This window comes from Chiloscyllium punctatum, chromosome 5 (genome assembly GCF_047496795.1).
Source record: "Chiloscyllium punctatum isolate Juve2018m chromosome 5, sChiPun1.3, whole genome shotgun sequence".
Taxonomy (NCBI): Eukaryota; Metazoa; Chordata; class Chondrichthyes; order Orectolobiformes; family Hemiscylliidae; genus Chiloscyllium; species Chiloscyllium punctatum.
This window is the reverse complement of record NC_092743.1, coordinates 145,976,869-145,994,831: the sequence shown is the minus strand read 5'-3', so window position 1 is coordinate 145,994,831 and position 17,963 is coordinate 145,976,869. Positions and strand designations below refer to the sequence as shown.

The 17,963-nt window shown below is 42.4% G+C and overlaps 1 protein-coding gene across 11 annotated transcripts in view; it reads left to right on the top strand.

Moving 5' to 3' along the window:
• fam110b (family with sequence similarity 110 member B) overlaps positions 1-17,963 on the top strand; it is a 216,556-nt gene that overhangs the window by 119,106 nt on the left and 79,487 nt on the right. For 9 of the 11 annotated variants that reach the window (XR_011960757.1, XM_072571597.1, XM_072571603.1 and 6 more), the window contains one exon: positions 185-256. The gene's annotated coding sequence lies outside the window, so the exon portion shown is untranslated. Of the gene's footprint in view, positions 1-184; positions 257-3,992; positions 7,810-17,963 lie in introns of those variants that run through there. The other 2 variants (XR_011960758.1, XR_011960756.1) reach the window with 1 other exon arrangement.

Below are 17,963 nucleotides of genomic sequence, written 5' to 3'. Positions count from 1 at the left end.
GTTCCTGAAATCTTACCTTTGTCAGTACTACTATTTCACTTATTTGGCCCACTCTGAAGTATTGTTTGCTAATGATGTTGTGAAGTGCTTTGGAATAATTAACTATGGAAAATATGGTAAATAAATGCAATTATTATGTAAACATGCTATAATGTTTTAATAGTTCTTGCTTGTTTTTGTTTAGATCCCCTTTTTCTCAAGATCTCATCAATTTACAGTGGATGCCCCTACCCAATGCCTCATTGCTGTGCCTATGGTGAGTTAGTATTATTTAACTGCAGCTTTTAATCTGTTATTTTAGGTCCAAGTTATTTATTTGTTTCACCTTCCAGCTAAATTGGGAAAGACTTGTAGGCACACCTGTCTTGGTCTGTATTATAAGAATTCTGTCATGTAATTTCCCTTTCCAATCTGCCTGCCTTCTTTATACACTAAGTGTCACACCTGATACCAGTTAGGAGGTAACATTGATGAATGATTCTCAAATGGTTGCTTAACTGGTTATCATGTTATCTGTTTTGTGTTGTCATTCATCACCATTTAGAATATTTTGAAATGCAATAATTACTGTTGAAGTAGAAGTGTACTATCAAAATGTATGTCCTACTAGGTCCAAGCAAAACCAGAAATAGATTTAGATTTTTATTTTTAGAGATTTTATTGTCACATTTACTCAAGTACAGAAGGGCAATAAAATATATATAATGTCACAACACACACTGCCATCTGAGGCACAGAGGTGCCTAGGTACAAAGTAGTAAGAGGGACAGAGTTTAAAAAGTTAGCATTACCTTCATGGAATAAGTAGAAAAACGAAGGGGTAAGATAATAGTTAGCATTAAAATCCTTAATTTTAACTGAAAAAGATGGAGGAATTAAGTTAAAAGTTCAACAGTCTTTGATGAGTCTTTCTCTTATCACGCTGTCTGGAAGACCTCAGCTGCTTGGTCTCGATACCACCACTGCAGATACTGGGGCACTTCCCTCACCGCTTGTTCTTCCTGCAGTGGGCTGCAATGCCAGTGCTGCTGCCATTGCCTTCTCGATTTCCTCCTGGTGCCACCAGAATATGCCTGGGCAGGACCCAATTGCACACAGAGACACCACTATGCTGGGCCGAGAGACCGGGCAGAGAGACTACCACAAGCTGCTGAGAGACCGGGCCGATAGACTGCCAAGAGACCGTGTCAAGAAACCACCACGAGGTGCTGAGAGTCCGCCATGAGTTGCCGAGAGACCGAGCAGAGATACTGCTACGTGCTGTTGACCGACCGAGTGCTAAGGCTGTGGGTGAAGAAAGGAAACTCCGAGAGAGAGAAAATAGACCTGTGAGCCTTCCTTCTGTTGTAGGAAATGTTTTGGAAAGGATTATGAGAGATAAGATTTATAGTCATCTAGCAAGCAACAATTTGATTTCAGATAGTCAACATGGTTTCATCAAGGGCAGGTCGTGTCTCACAAATCTCACTGAGTTTTTTGAGAAGGTGACCAAAATTGTAGATGAGGGTAGGGCAGTTGACGTGGTATACATGGACTTCAGTAAAGCCTTTGATAAGGTTCCACATGGTAGGCTGATGGAGAATATGCAGAGGTGTGAGATTGAGGGTGATTTAGCAGTTTGGATTAGAAACTGGCTTTCTGAAAGAAGGCAGCGAGTGGTGGTTGGTAGAAAATATTCAGCCTGGATTCTGGTTACTAGTGGTGTGCCACAAGGCTCTGTTAAGGGACCACTGCTGTTTGTCATTTTTATAAATGACTTAAACGCAGACATAAGTGGATGGATTAGTAAATTTGCAGATGACACTAAAGTTGGTGAGGTAGTGGACAGTTTGGAAGAATGTTACAGGTTGCAGGGGGACTTGGATAAACTGCAGAATTGGGCTGAGAGGTGGCAAATGGAGTTCAATGCAGCTAAATGTGAGGTGATTCACTTTGGGAAGAATAACAGGAAGGCAGAGTACTGGGTCAATGGAAAGATTCTTGGTAGTGTGGATGTTCAGAGGGATCTTGGAGTCCACATACATAGATCCCTGAAAGTTGCCACCCATGTTGATAGTGCTGTTAAGAAGGCATATGGTGTGTTAGGTTTCATTTGTAGAGGGATTGAGTTCCAGAGCCACAAAATCATGCTGCAACTATACAAAATGCTGGTGTGGCCACTCTTGGAATATTGTGTACAGTTCTGGTTGCCATATTTTGGGAAGGATGTGGAAGCATTGGAAAAGGTGCAGAGGAGATTTACCAGGATGTTGCCTGGTCTGGAGGGAAGGTCTTATGAGGAAAGGCTGAGAGACTTGAGTCTGTTCTCAATGGATAGAAGAAGGCTAAGAGGTGATTTAATAGAGACATACAAGATGATCAGAGGATTAGATAGGGTGGATAGTGACAGTCTATTTCCTAGGATGATGACATTAGCTTGTACGAGGGGGCACATCTACAAATTGAAGGGTGATCGATTTAAGACAGATATCAGAGGCAGGTTCTTTACTCCAGAGAGTGGTAAGGGCATGGAATGCCCTGCCTGCTAATGTAGTTAACTCAGCCACATTTGGGAGATTTAAAAAATTCTTGGATAAGCATGTGAATGATGATGGGAAGGTGTAGGGGGATGAGCTGAGAATAGTTCACAGATCGAGGGCCGAAGGGCCTGTTCTGCACTGTATTGTTCTATGTTCTGTAAGGGAGAAAGAAATGGGCAGAGAGAATGAACTCTGGCTAAAGTGTCCTACTCTGTTGACATCTTGGAATATAGTGATACAGCCTGCAGATCTAATTCCTTCCTTTTACTTGCCACTTGAAAAGCTGGAAGCCAACACCAGAACCTTGTGGGTAAAATATACTCGGCCTATTGGTGAAACAGTAACACTGAATAGTACAAATAAATATAACCGAGATATGTGATATTGTCAGGTGCAGCAAGTCACAATACTCTTGTTAAAAATTTCAGTGAGTATTTTTTATCTTTGGATTGATGTGTCCAGATTAAGTGATTGCTACAAGCATTGCTATGTATTATAACTGTTGCTTTAGCTATATTTTAAGCAGGTGTATATGGAAATAGCTATACTAATTTGATGGTTTCGTTTTCTTTCGACAAGATAAAATGGTAAAGCAAGCCATAACAGATCCTCCAGGAGGAAGTTCTCTTGGTGGCATGAATAGACCAACCCCATCACAACAGATTATTTTGTCATTTTTTAGGGACTGTTCCTGGTGCTTTGATGTATTAATATAGCTGTCATCTTTCCTCATATTACAATAATGAATATAGTTCATAACAAAACTATGTACTAGCTATTTTTTGGGAACACAAGGATTGTATACCTCTCTGTTTATCTATGAATCTCATGAAATGCAGTGGTGTAGAGCAGCAGCTTGTATTGATTTTGTATCTATTTAACGCAGTTAACATCGAAGGCACTTCACAAAAGCATAAACAGTCAAAAAAAAAGGGACACTGCATTAAAAACTAAAATCATTACATAGATGACCAAAAACATAATCAAAGCAAAAGCTCGTACAAAGTGTTGTAAGGGAGAAGAGAATGCTGGAGAGGCTTAAGGAGGAAATTATTTTAAAACCTTGATGGGAGAGAAGCAAGTGGAAGTGAGTGCCTGAGGCCAGAATCGGAAATATGCATAGTTCACAAAAGCTAACCGGACTGAAAGAGGTGATAGATAAAGGAATAAGTAATTGGCAATGGATAGCTTTTACTGTGTCTGAGAATATTAAAATGGAACAGTTGGTGGGCAGGAGCCAGTGTGGCTGATAGAACTAGGTGGTGTGCACCTAATCATCAGTCCTCAGGAGATACTGTGGCTTCAGTGAGTTGGGATATTACCTGAAACAGTTTTTTAAACTGTATTATTTTAAGCCTAAAAGTGTGAAAAGTGGTTTTGTGTTTTCTTTATTTTTCTTGTTGAATGCTCTGGATGGGGCTTTAGAGACCTTGAGCTTTAAGCTAACTCATTCCATCTTTTGTCATTCATCAGACTGGGGAATCAGCTAATCGAACAAAGAACAAAGGAAATTTACAGCCCAGGAACAGACCCTTCAGCCCTCCAAGCCTGAGCTAGTCCAAATCCAGTCTCTAAACCTATCACCCAATTCCTAAGCATCTGTATCCCTCTGCTCCCCACCTGCTCATGCATCTGTCCAGACGCACCTTAAATGAATCTACCGTGCCTGCCTCTAACCACCTCGGCTGGCAACGCCTTCCAGGCACCTACCACCCTCTGTGTAAAGTACTTGCTATGTGTATCCCCCTTAAACTTCTCACCTCTCACCTTGAACACGTGATCTCTTGTTATTGAATCCCTCACCCTGGGAAAAAGCTCATCTCTATCCGCCCTGTCTATACCCTTCATGATTTTGTAAACCTGAATCAGGTCCCCGTCAATCTCCTTTTTTCTAATGAAAACAATCCTAACCTACTCAACCTCTCTTCATAGCTAGCACCTTCCATACCAGCTAACTTCCTCGTAAACCTTCTGTGCACCCTCTCCAAAGCGTCCACAGCCTTTTGGTAATGTGGCACCCAGAACTGTATACAGTATTCTAAATGCGGCCAAACCAATGTCTTGTACAATTTTAACATGATCTGCCAGCTCTTATACTCAATGCCCCGTCCAATGAAAGCAGGCATACCATATGCCTTCTTGACCACTCTATCCACCTGTGCAGCCACCTTCAGGGTACAATGGACCTGAACTCCCAGATCTCTCTGCTCATCAACTTTTCCCAAGGATCTTCCCTTTACAGTACAGTTCACTCTAGAATTAGACTTCCCAAAATGAGTCACCTCACATTTGCCCGGATTGAACTCCATCTGCCACTTCTCCGCCCAACTCTCCAGTCTATCTATATTCTCCTGCATTCTTTGACAGTCCCCTATGCTTTCTGCTTCTCCACCAATCTTCGTGTCATCTGCAAACTTACTGATCAGACCAGCAATGCCCTTTTCCAGATCATTTATGTATAAGACATACAACAGTGGCCCCCAACACTAATTTCTGTGAAACAACACTACTCACTTTTCTCCATTACGAACAACTCCCTTCAACTACTACTCTCTGTCTCTTGTTGCTCAACCAGTTCTTTATCCACCTAGCTAGAACACCCTGAACACCATGTGACTTCACTTTCTCCATTAGTTTACCATGGGAACCTTATCAAACGCCTTACCAATGTCCATGTATATGACATCTACAAGCCTTCATCATTTATCAACTTGGTCACTTGTTCAAAGAACTCCATTAAGTTGGTAAGACATGATCTGCCCCGCACAAAACCATATTGCCTATCACTGATAAGCCCATTTTTTTCCAAATATAAATAGATTTTATTGCTTAGTACCTTCTGCAGCAACTTTCCCACCACTGACATCAGGCTCACTGGTCTATAGTTACCTGGAATATCCCTACTACCCTTCTTGAACAGGGAGACAACGTTAGCAACTCGCCTGTCCTCTGGCACCTCACCTGTATTTAAAGATGCTATAAAGATATCTGTCAGGGCTCCAGCTATTTCCTCTCTCGCCTCCCTCAGCAACCTGGATTAGATCCCACCCGGTCTTGGGGATTTGTCCACCTTAATATACTTTAGCCTACCCAACATGTCTTCCCTCCTTATGTCAACGTGATCAAGACTAATCAAACTTCTACCTCTAATCTCAAGATTAATCATGTTCCTCTCCTCAGTGAACGCTATTGCAAAATAATCATCAAGAATCTCACCCATTTTCTCAGGTTCGATACACAACCTTCCTTCTGTATCCTTTAGTGGACCAACCCTTTCTCTAGTTACCCTCTTGCCTCTTATATGAATAAAAGGCCTTGGAATTCTCCTTAATTCTGCTCATTAAAGTCATTTCATGACTCCTTTGAACCCACTTGATTCCTCGTTTAAGACTGATTCTACTTTTCCAATATTCTGCCAGGGCCCATTCTGTTCTTAGCTGCCTGGACCTTATGTACGCTTCCCTTTTCCTCTTGGCTAGTCGCACAATTTCTCTTTTCATCCATGGTTCACGAATTTTGCCTTTCCAATCTCTTGTTTTCAAAGGGACGTGCCAAGCCTGCACTATCTTCAACCTATCTTTGAAAGCCTCCCACATATCAAATGTGGACTTTCCTTCAAATAGTTGTGTCCAGTCCACATTTCCCAACTCCTGCCTAATTTTGATATAATTGGCCTTGGTCCAGTTTTGTACTCTTCCCTTAGGACTACTCTCATCTTTATCTACGAGTATTCTAAAACTTCCAGAATTGTGGTGACTATTCCCAAAGAAATCTCCCACTGCAACTTCTACCACCTGGCCTGGCTCATTCCCCAGCACCAGGTGCAATATGGCCCCTTCCTTCGTCAGACTATTGACATACTGCTCTAGAAAACTTTCCTGGACGCTGCTTTCAAATTCTGCCCCATCCAGACCTTTGACACTAAGTGTATGCCAGTCTATGGCGGGGAAATTAAACTCTTCCATCACCACCACCCTGTTGCCTCTCCATCTTTCCATAATCTGTGTACCTATTTGTTATTCTATCTCATGCTCACTGTTGGGAGCCCTGTAGTACAGTCCCAACAATGTAATTGCACCCTTCTTATTTCTCAGCTCTACCCATAATGCCTCACTGCTCAAGCCCTCCATAGTGTCCTCCTTTAGCACAGCCATGACATCATTCCTCACCAGCAGTGTAACTCCTTTTACTTCCCTCCCTGTCCTGTTTTGAAGCATCTGTTTCCTGGAACATTTAGTTGCCAACCATTTTCTTCCTTCAACAAAGTCTCTTTATATGTTTCCACTGTAAATCATTCTTCCATATTTACAATGTAAACTGTTTAAACAAACTTATTGTATGGTAATTGTATCCCTCTGACCAACGATGACGCCACAATGAATAACAACGTGTTTTGAAGGGATATGGTTTGATTGCTATTTGGTGGAGAATAATGGAATTTTGTAATATTGAAATTTTTGATTATGAGTTATAACCTTTCTTGGTAAATTTTGAGTGTTGAATGCTCTGTTATTAGATAAATTATTATATTGCATACATCATTTATTCATGTTCATGAGTAGTTTAAGTCTGATGCTCCAACTTGTTCATTTAGTCTAGGTTTTATGTTGTATTAGACACAGTGCAGACCATCGTTCAAACTTTGTTTTCATGTAAATCAATATAATTATCAAGTTGTATTAAAACCTAGATCCTGGACCATATTGCTTGTAAGTCGGAAATGACTGACGTAGTATTAATGTTGTGTCTGTGTATGGGGGGGCATATGGTACTTTTCCATCAGATCAACTGAAACATGTCTTCTGTAGGAGATTTGATTTATCCACCATGGCTGCTGAGATGTTCCGGGTGTTGCACATTCTACCAAAACAACAGGAAGGATGCAGGCGATTGACCAAATGATCTGATGTATAAAAGCCTTTAATCCTTTTGAAATTGTCATCACATCTGATAACTCTACCTTTAGTTTGGAGGGAAACCTATTTGAAGAATTTTTTAATTGTTCATGATCGCACAACCAAACCATTTAACGTTATCATAGAATTCAGATGCATGGACGCAAAAGTGGAATTTGCAAATAGATAGATATATGGTACCGTAAATACTTAGAATGATGCCAGATAACATGAGTTTTGAGGAAACACATCTGTAGTTCACTGGCTTCAGCATCATTTTCAAACATATGAACTTAATTTCATGTTTGCTATGAGATTAGTTTAACATTTTCCAGTTCCAGAAAAAAGTTTATCTAATTTAATTAAATATATTTTAACCACACAACTTTGTAGCAGCCTCCTTTTTCATTTTGTATTTGATAGGTCAGCAAGGCCATTATAGCTGCAGATTAACAACTAGTTCAAACAGGAAGTTCAACACTTGAGCAGTAATTTCTAAAAACAACTATAATAAGCATTTGTAGTCCTCATTTACGTAGTAGTTTTGGAATACTGAGAACTCGCAGCTGAGCTGAGTTCCCTTTTTATCTCTGCAAAGCAAAGACTTTCAATCCTGCACAGCTATTGACCCTTAAATCAAAATCAGAAACTGCTGGAAGAGTTGGTGGAGATGGAGCCCAGAGACAGAGAGAGTTGGGCTGTTAAATAAATGGGTGAAGGTTAACATGAGAGAATGACTAGCCGTTAATGGGGACCCTTAGTGGTTGACAATGGGTTATTTATAGTAGCTGTCCATGTGATGACAAGGCCTGGAGTGTGGGGTTGGGGTGAGGATATGGAGAAAAACATGCTCAGGCCCTAAAATTGTTAGATATTGTAACAAACAGCAAGGGGTTGCAGTCAGGAGTCACAATATATTGCAGGAGGATAAAAATCTTCATTTAAGAAAAAATGTGGGTGGCACTGCGCCAGAGACCCGGGTTTAATTCCCGCCTCAGGCGACTCTCTGTGTGGAGTTTGCACATTCTCCCCGTGTCTGCATGGGTTTCCTCTGGGTGCTCCAGTTTCCGCCCACAATCCAAAAATGTGCAGGTTAGGTGAATTGGCCATGCTAAATTGTCTGTAGTGTTAGGTGAAGGGGTAAATGTAGGGGAATGGGTCTGGGTGGGTTGCACGTCAGTGTGGACTTGTTGGGCCGAAGGGTCTGTTTCCACACTGTAAGAAATCTAAATAGGGGAATAGGTCTGGGTGGGTTGCGCTTCAGCGGGTCAGTGTGGACTTGTTGGGCCAAAGGGCCTGTTTCCACACTGTAAGTAATTTAAACTACTATTAAGTTCTAACATTGCAGGGACCCCTCGTAGAAAATGAGGTGCTGCTTTTCCAGCCTGCACTGAGCTTTGCTTGAGGTAGAGATATTGATAAGACAACACAGTGATGTGTTGAAATAGCAGTAAGCAGAAGCTCAGGGTCTATTTTGTGGACAGAATGTAAGTATTTTGCAAAGTAGTTCGCCAGTCTGTGCTTTGTTTCCTCAGTGTACAGGAAAGCTATCTGAGTTCCATCTCCCCTTTTCCCACTCCATCTTCAGCATATATACCAACCTTTTTCTAGCTGCATTCATATCAGAAGAAGGGTCACTGTATACGAAACATTAACACTGCTTTCTCTCCACAGATATTGCCAGACCTGCTGAGTTTTTACAGCAATTTCTGACTTTGTTTATGATTTCCAGCATCCACAGTTCTTTGAATTTTTGACTGTTTAATCAAAATTTATTTTAATGCGTCTGACAAAACAGAAGTCCTCTCGAAATATTCTGCTTTCTTATCAAAGTATCATAGAACATGGAAACAGACCCTTTGGTCCAACTCATCCATGCCGACAAAGTTTCCTGAAGTAAACTGGTCCTATTTGCCTGTTATTTGGCCCACATCCCTCTAAAATGTTCCTATTCATGTATCTGTCCAAATGTCTATTATAAGTTGTATTTGTACCCACCTTTACCATTTCCTCTAGCAGCTCATTCCATACACACATAGAACACTGTGAAAAAGACCTAGACTATTCACCTTTTCTATGCCCCATGTGATTTTATAAACCTTTATAAGGTCACCCCTCAACCTCTGCCCCAGGGGAAAAAGTCCCAGTCTCTCCTTATAACTCAAACCTTCCAGCCCTGGCGGCATCCTTGTAGATTTTTCTGCACCTTTCTACTTTAACAACATTAATCTTATAAAAGGGCAACCAGAATTGTGCAGAGTATTTCAAAAGCGGCCTCACCAATGTCTTGCACAACCTCAACATGACTTCCCAACTCTTATACTCAATGCACTGACCAGTTGAACACTAATTGGACCAATTTGGGCGGCACAGTGGCTCAGTGGTTAGCACTGATGCCTCGCAGCGCCAGCAAGGTGGGTTCGATTCCCACCTTGGGTGACTGTGTGGAGTTTTGCACATTCTCCCCGTGTCTGTGTGGGTTTTCTCCGGGTGCTCCAGTTTCTTCCCACAATCCGAAGATGTGCAGGTCAGGTGAATTGGCCATGCTAAATTGCCCATAGTGTTAGGTGCATTAGTCAGGGGTAAATATTGGCTAGGGGAATGCGTCTGGGTGTAGTCTTGTTGGGCCAACGGGCCTGTTTCCATACTGTATGGAATCTAATCTAATCAATAAAGGCAAGCATACCAAATGCCTTCTTCAGCACTCTGTCTACATGCCACACCACTTTCAATGAATTATGTACCTGCAACCTCGGTCTCTCTGTTTGATAACACTCCCCAGGGCCCTTCCATTAACTGTATAAGTCCTGCTCTGGTTTGCCTAACCAAAATGCATTTATTTAAATTAAACTCTTAACTGCCACTTAGCCTATTGGCTCATCTGCTCCAGCTCTCTTTGTAATCTTAGAAAACCGTCTTCACTGTCTACTATGCCACCAACTTTGGTGTCATCTGGAAACTTACTAATAGTTCCTCCTATATTCTCATCCAAGTCATTTATATAAATGACCAACAACAATCGACCCAGTACTATTTCGATGGAACTCCGCTGGTCACAGGCCTCCTGTCTGAATAGCTACCATCCACCACCACGCTTTGTTAGTTGAAAGAGGGTACTGCAGATAGAACATAGAACATAGAACAATACAGCGCAGTACAGGCCCTTCGGCCCTCGATGTTGCGCCGATCAAAGCCCACCTAACCTACACTAACCCACTATCCTCCATATACCTATCCAATGCCCGCTTAAATACCCATAAAGAGGGAGAGTCCACTACTGCTACTGGCAGGGCATTCCATGATCTTACGACTCGCTGAGTGAAGAACCTACCCCTAACATCAGTCCTATATCTAACCCCCCTTAATTTAAAGCTATGCCCCCTTGTAATAGCTGACTCCATACGCGGAAAAAGGTTCTCACTGTCAACCCTATCTAACCCCCTAATCATCTTGTACACCTCTATCAAATCACCCCTAAACCTTCTTTTCTCCAAAGAAAACAACCCCAAGTGCCTCAGCCTTTCCTCATAGGATCTTCCTACCATACCAGGCAACATCCTGGTAAACTTCCTCTGCACCCGTTCCAGTGCCTCCACATCCTTCCTATAGTATGGCGACCAAAACTGCACACAATATTCCAGAAGCGGCCGCACCAGAGTCTTATACAACTGCAGCATGACCTCAGGACTCCGGAACTCAATTCCTCTACCAATAAAAGCCAGTACGCCATATGCCTTCTTCACTGCACTATTTACCTGGGTGGCAACTTTCAGAGATCTGTGTACATGGACACCAAGATCCCTCTGCTCTTCCACACTACCAAGTAGTCTACCATTAGCCCAGTAATCCATCTTTTTATTACTCTTACCAAAGTGAATCACTTCACACTTAGCTACATTGAACTCCATTTGCCACCTTTCTGCCCAGCTCTGCAGCTTCTCTATATCCCGCTGTAACCTGCCATATCCTTCCTCACTGTCTACAACTCCTCCGACTTTCGTATCATCCGCAAACTTGCTCACCCAACCTTCTAACCCTTCCTCCAGGTCATTTATAAAAATGACAAACAGCAATGGTCCCAAAACAGATCCTTGCGGAACACCACTAGTGACGGCACTCCAAGATGAATCTTTGCCATCAACTACTACCCTCTGTCTTCTTCCAGAGAGCCAATTCCTAATCCAAACCTCCAACTCACCCTCAATGCCATATCTCTGTATTTTCTGCAGTAGCCTACCATGGGGGACCTTATCAAACGCCTTACTAAAATCCATATATACTACATCTACCGCTTTCCCCTCATCTACCTCCTTCGTCACCTTCTCAAAGAATTCAATAAGGTTTGTGAGGCACGACCTGCCCTTCACAAAACCATGCTGACTATCCTTGATCACATCATTCTTATCCAGATGTGCATAAATCCTATCCCTTATAATTCTCTCTAAGACTTTGCCCACAACAGAAGTGAGACTCACTGGCCTATAGTTACTAGGATTATCCCTACTCCCCTTCTTGAACAAGGGAACCACGTTTGCTAGCCTCCAGTCCTCTGGCACTACTCCTGTAGACAAAGAGGACACAAAAATCAAGGCCAATGGCTCTGCAATCTCCTCCCTTGCTTCCCAGAGAATCCTAGGATAAATGCAATCAGGCCCAGGGGACTTATCTATTTTCACCCTTGCCAGAATTTCCAACACCTCTTCTCTACATATCTCAAAGCCATCCATTCTACTTATTCGTGCCTCAGTATTCATATCGACAACAATGTCCTGTTCCTGAGTGAATACTGACGAAAAGTATTCATTCAGCGCCTCCCCAATCTCTTCAGCCTCCACACGCAACTTCCCATTACTATCCTTGATTGGACCTATTCCTTCCCTAGTCATTCTTTTATTCCTAACATACCTATAGAAAGCCTTAGGGTTTTCCCTAATCCTACCAACTAAGGACCTTTCATGTCCCCTCCTTGCTGCTCTTAGCTCTCTCTTCAGGTCCTTCCGGGCTACCTTATAACTCTCAATCGCCCCTATTGAACCTTCACGCCTCATCTTTACAAAGGCCGCCCTCTTCCATTTAACAAGGGATTCCAACTCCTTATTAAACCACGGCTCCTTCACACGACCCTTTCCTCCCTGCCTGATAGGTACGTACTTATCAAGGACACTCAATAGTTGCTCCTTGAACAAGTTCCACATATCAATTACGCTCTTGCCTTGGAATCTACTTTTCCAATCCACACATCCTAAGTCATGCCTCAACGCATCATAATTTCCCTGCCCCCAGCTATAACTCTTGCCCTGTAGTACACACTTATCCCTCCCCATCACGAGACTAAAAATCACCGAATTGTGGTCACTGTCCCCAAAGTGCTCACCTACCTCTAGTTCTAATACCTGGCCTGGTTCGTTACCCAGAACCAAATCCAGTATGGCCTCACCTCTAGTTGGCTTATCTACATATTGTGTCAGGAAACTCTCCTGCACACATTGCACAAACACTGACCCATCGAACGAACTTGAGCTATAGCTTTCCCAATCAATATCAGGAAAGTTAAAGTCTCCCATAACAATCACCCTATTACTGTCACTCTTCTCCTGAATCATCTTCGCAATCCTTTCTTCAACGATTCTAGGACTATTAGGAGGCCTGTAAAAGACTCCTAACAGGGTGACCTCACCTCTCCTATTCCTAACCTCAACCCAAACTACCTCAGATGGCAAATCTTCATCCATCTTCCTTTCCACCGCTGTAATACTATCTTTGACAAGCAAAGCCACACCCCCCCCTCTTTTACCCCCACCTCTGACCCTACTAAAACATTTAAACCCTGGAACCTGCAACAGCCAATCCTGTCCCTGATCTAGCCATGTCTCCGTAATAGCCACAACATCGAAGTCCCAGGTACCAACCCACGCTGCGAGTTCACCTACCTTATTTCGTATACTTCTGGCATTAAAGTATACACACTTCAAGCCACTCTTCTGTTTACAGGCACGATCCTTTAAGATTGATACCATATTCCTACCCTCCCTACACTCCAGGTCCTGCACCCTAAAGTTACAGTCTGGGTTCCCATGCCCCTGCAGAGTTAGTTTAAACCCCCCCCAAGAGCACTAGCAAACCTCCCCCCAAGGATACTGGTGCCCCTCAGGTTCAGGTGCAGACCATCCTGTCTATAGAGGTCCCACCTTCCCCAGAAAGAACCCCAGTTATCCAAATACCGAAATCCCTCCCTCCTGCACCATCCCTGTAGCCACGCATTTAACTCTTCTCTCTCCCTATTCCTCGACTCTCTATCACGTGGCACGGGTAACAAACCAGAGACAACAACTCTGTTTGTTCTAACTCTGAGCTTCCAACCTAGCTCCCTAAAAGCCTGTCTAACATCCTCAGCACTCCTACCTATGTCATTGGTGCCAATATGGACCACGACTTCAGGCTGCTCCCCCTCCCCCTTAAGGACCCGGAAAACACGATCAGAGACATCACGTACCCTTGCACCTGGGAGGCAACATACCAAACGTGAGTCTCTCTCGTTCCCACAAAACCGCCTATCTGTGCCCCGAACTATCGAGTCCCCAATTATTATTGCTCTGCTCTTCTCCACCCTTCCCTTCTGAGTAGCGGGGACAGGCTCCGTGCCAGAGGCCTGAGCCCCGTTACTTACCCCTGGTAAGTCGTCCCCCCCACAAGTATCCAAAACGGTATACTTGTTCTTGAGGGGAACGACCACAGGGGGTCCCTGCACTGGCTGCTTCCTCCCAGTCCCCCTCACTGTCACCCATCTATCTGCCATCTTTGGAGTTACTACTTCCCTATAGCTCCGATCTATGACCCCCTCTGCCTCCCGAATGATCCGAAGTTCATCCAACTCCAGCTCCAGTTCCCTAACACGGTCTTGGAGGAGCTGGAGATGGGTGCACTTCCTGCAAGTGTAATCAGCAGGGATGTCCATGGCATCCCTCACCTCATACATGTTGCAGGAGGAACATTGCACTGCCTTCACTGCCATCCCTCTAAAGCTAACCTTTATTTAAAAAAACTGGGTCTAAAGAATACAACAAGCAAAATTCGGCACTTACCTCCTTACCACAACGGATCTTATTATTAGGTTAGAGGAGGAGGGTGGGAGGGAGGCACTACTGGAGATCAGAGTCAAGATTAGAATGGTGCTGGAAAAGCACAGCAGGTCAGGCAGCATCCGAGGAGCAGGAAAATCGTCAATTTGCCAGCACCACTCTAATCTTGATTCAACACCCTTTGTTGTCTACTGTGAAGACAATTTTGTATTCAGTTGGCTATCTATCCCTGCATCCCATGTGAACTAACCTTACTAACCAGTCTATCATGTGGAACTTTGTTGAAGGCCTTGCTAAAGTTAGTGTTAATCACTGAATGAAGGTGTGACAACTTAAATAAGAGTACCTCAGAAAGGAGGAATTCTTTATCCTCTGTCTCTCTCTCTCTCCACCCCCCCCCCAGCAAAGCTTAATTTGATCTTTTTCTGTCTGAACCAAGAGCTCCTAAGATTTAAACTTGCAAATATGGTCTTCCTGTTTTGGGTTTAAGCAGTATTGACAAAAAATGCCTTTGTTTCTGGAAGAACAAATATTTAGATTTTTGCAATTATATTTCTGTTTTGATTTACAACAGACCTTATGTTGGGACAGTTAAGGAAAGTGCTGATGTATATTTTTCCTTTGCAGTTTGTTGTAATAAAAAGCAAAGTATGTTGTGAGTAATGTGAGATACAGCTGAGAATGTCAAATTTGTAGACAGCAAAATAACAAAGGAAAAATAAACCTATTTTAGGAGGGAACACCTGGTCAAAAATTAATATATTCCTTTCATAGTATTCCTAAAATTTTAAGTTTACATTTTTTAATTTCCAAGTGCTCACCAATAAACAAAGAGCAAACTGTGAATTATACTCAAATACATTCAGTAAATATGATAAACATTGACTGTAGTGCCATTCCAGAAACTCTGAAAACTGTTTTTGTTTGGAAGTAGTTAATTACATGATACTACATTGAACAAAGAAGCTTTTGAATCCTAATGAATTTACTGACATTTGAAGCACATGAAGTTTTTGTTTTCAAGCATCACTTTAGGAGCCAATATGTCATAACAGTATTTTAAAACAGCGTTTTAGTAACAACAGCAGGAGAGCTAGGAGCATACACAAAAAGAAATAAATCTAATGTACTAGAGGTTGTGAAAGTGAAATGGGTCCGCTTTTAGGTCACAGTGTGGCAGCTTTCATTTAAAAGATATTTATAAATAAAATCAGCTTTTAGTTTAAATACAGCACATGCCAAAGATAATGGAAGTCCACTTCACATAAATGTTATGAAATCACTGCAGACTACTTGCTGACACAAATCAGCAGTTCTCCCTCCTTGCAACTCATGTCTCCTCCTCGCTACAAATTCTCCTCAAAGGTTGAAGTACTTTGAAGGATCACTGCTCAGACTTTCATCAAAAGCATTAGCTACTTTGGGACTTTGCTGTCTGTGAAGTGAGATGAGAAAAACCTTCAGTGCTGCATTTCATGAAGTCAAAGGTTAAGTTATTTTCTGTTCCTTTCTTGTCCTTCTGCAGGGCCTATCTGGCTTCTGGCAGTAGCTGAAAGTGTAAGAAAATAGCAGTGATAGATTCTGCCTTAACTAATTCAGTGAATTATTAATTTTAAAAATTAGCTCCTCTTCAAAAGGACTTTGTCTCCAAATTCATTAAACTGCCTTCGTTTTCCCAGCACTTTATGCATCATAGTCTGTTGTTTAACTTCAGGTATGGCTGGCTTAGAGGAGGATAATAGAACATAAACTAATGGAAGATAACTCATAAAGAGAATTTTCTGGCCAACATCTGTGTTTTGGGCTGTCACAGTGCTCCAGTGTGGCGCAGTGTAAGCTGGAAGCGTGGCACCTCATGTTCCACTTGAGGACCCTGCAGCCGTCAGAATCTCAAGATCAATAATTTTGGAGTCTGAACATCTCCTTCAATGTCCTTTTGCCCACTTGCACACCCAGGGCTTAGCATTATTGGGCTGCTTTTCATAAATCCGGAAGAAATAAGAGTAGAACTACGCCTTTTGCCTTCCTCGAGCCTGCTGTGCCGTTCATTCGGATCATGGCTGATTTGACATTTTTCATACATTTTCCTGCATTTTGCCCCATAGCCCTTGATTCCCTGACTGATCATGAATTTGTCAGCCTTAATCCACCTGTTTAAGAAGAGAGAAAGACAAAATATTGGAAATTATAGGCTGATTAGCCTGATCTCAGTGGTTGGTAAGATTTTGGAGACCATTGTGAAGGATGAGATTTCTGAATACTTGGCAGTGCATGGTAAAATAGGGCAGAGTCAGCATGGTTTCATTAAGGGGAAGTTGTGCCTGATGAATCTGTTAGAATTCTTTGAGGAGGTAATGAACAAGTTAGACCAAGGAGAACCAATGGATGTTATGCATCTGGACTTCCAGAAGGCCAGTGATAAGATGCTGCACATGAGTCTGCTGAGTAAGATAAGGGCCCATGGTATTAGAGGCATGGTACTAGCATGGATAAAAGATTGGCTGTCAGGCAGAAGGCAAAGAGTGGGGATAAAAGGGTCCTTCTCAGGATGGAAGCCAGTGGCCAGTGGTGCTCCACAAAGCTCAGTGTTGGGACCATGACTTTTCATTTTACATTAATGATCTGGATGAAGGAACTGAGGGCATTCTGACTAAGTTTGCAGATGATACAAAGATAGGTAGAGGGACAGGTAGTATTGAGGAGGCAGAGAGGCTGCAGAAAGATTTAGACAGGTTAAGAGAGTGGGCAAAGAAAGTGTGAAGTTATGCACTTTGGTAGGAAGAACAGAGGCATGGACTATTTTCTAAATGGGGAGAAAATTCAGATAGCTGAAGTGCAAAGGGACTTGGGAGTCCGAGTCCAGGTTTCTGTCAACATAAACTTGCAGGTTGAGTTGGTAGTTAGGAAGGTAAATACAGTGCTGTCATTCATCTCAAGAGGACAGAATACAAAAGAAGGGATGTGCTTCTGAGGTTTTAAAGACTGTGGTTAGACCACATTTAGAGTATTATGAGCAATGTTTGGCCCCATAACTAAGGAAGGATGTATTAAGTTAAATTAGGTGGTCCTTCATCAGGTGGTTGTGGAGGACACAATTGTAAGACACAGAATTTATAGCAAAAGTTTACAGTGTGATGTAACTGAAATTATACATTGAAATATACCTTGATTGTTTGTTAAGTCTCTCATCTGTTAGAATGACCATGTTAGTTTCACTTCTTTCATATGTAAATCGCAAAACTTTTTAAAAGTTACATTCTTAGGTGAACTTTAATAATTGGTGTCAGCCCAGATACTGTGTTGAAGGTGGATTAGTGGTGATGGAAGAGCACAGCAGTTCAGGCAGCATCCAACGAGCAGCGAAATCGACGTTTCGGGCAAAAGCCCTTTGGATGCTGCCTGAACTGTTGTGCTCTTCCAGCACCACTAATCCAGTATTTGGTTTCCAGCATCTGCAGTTATTGTTTTTA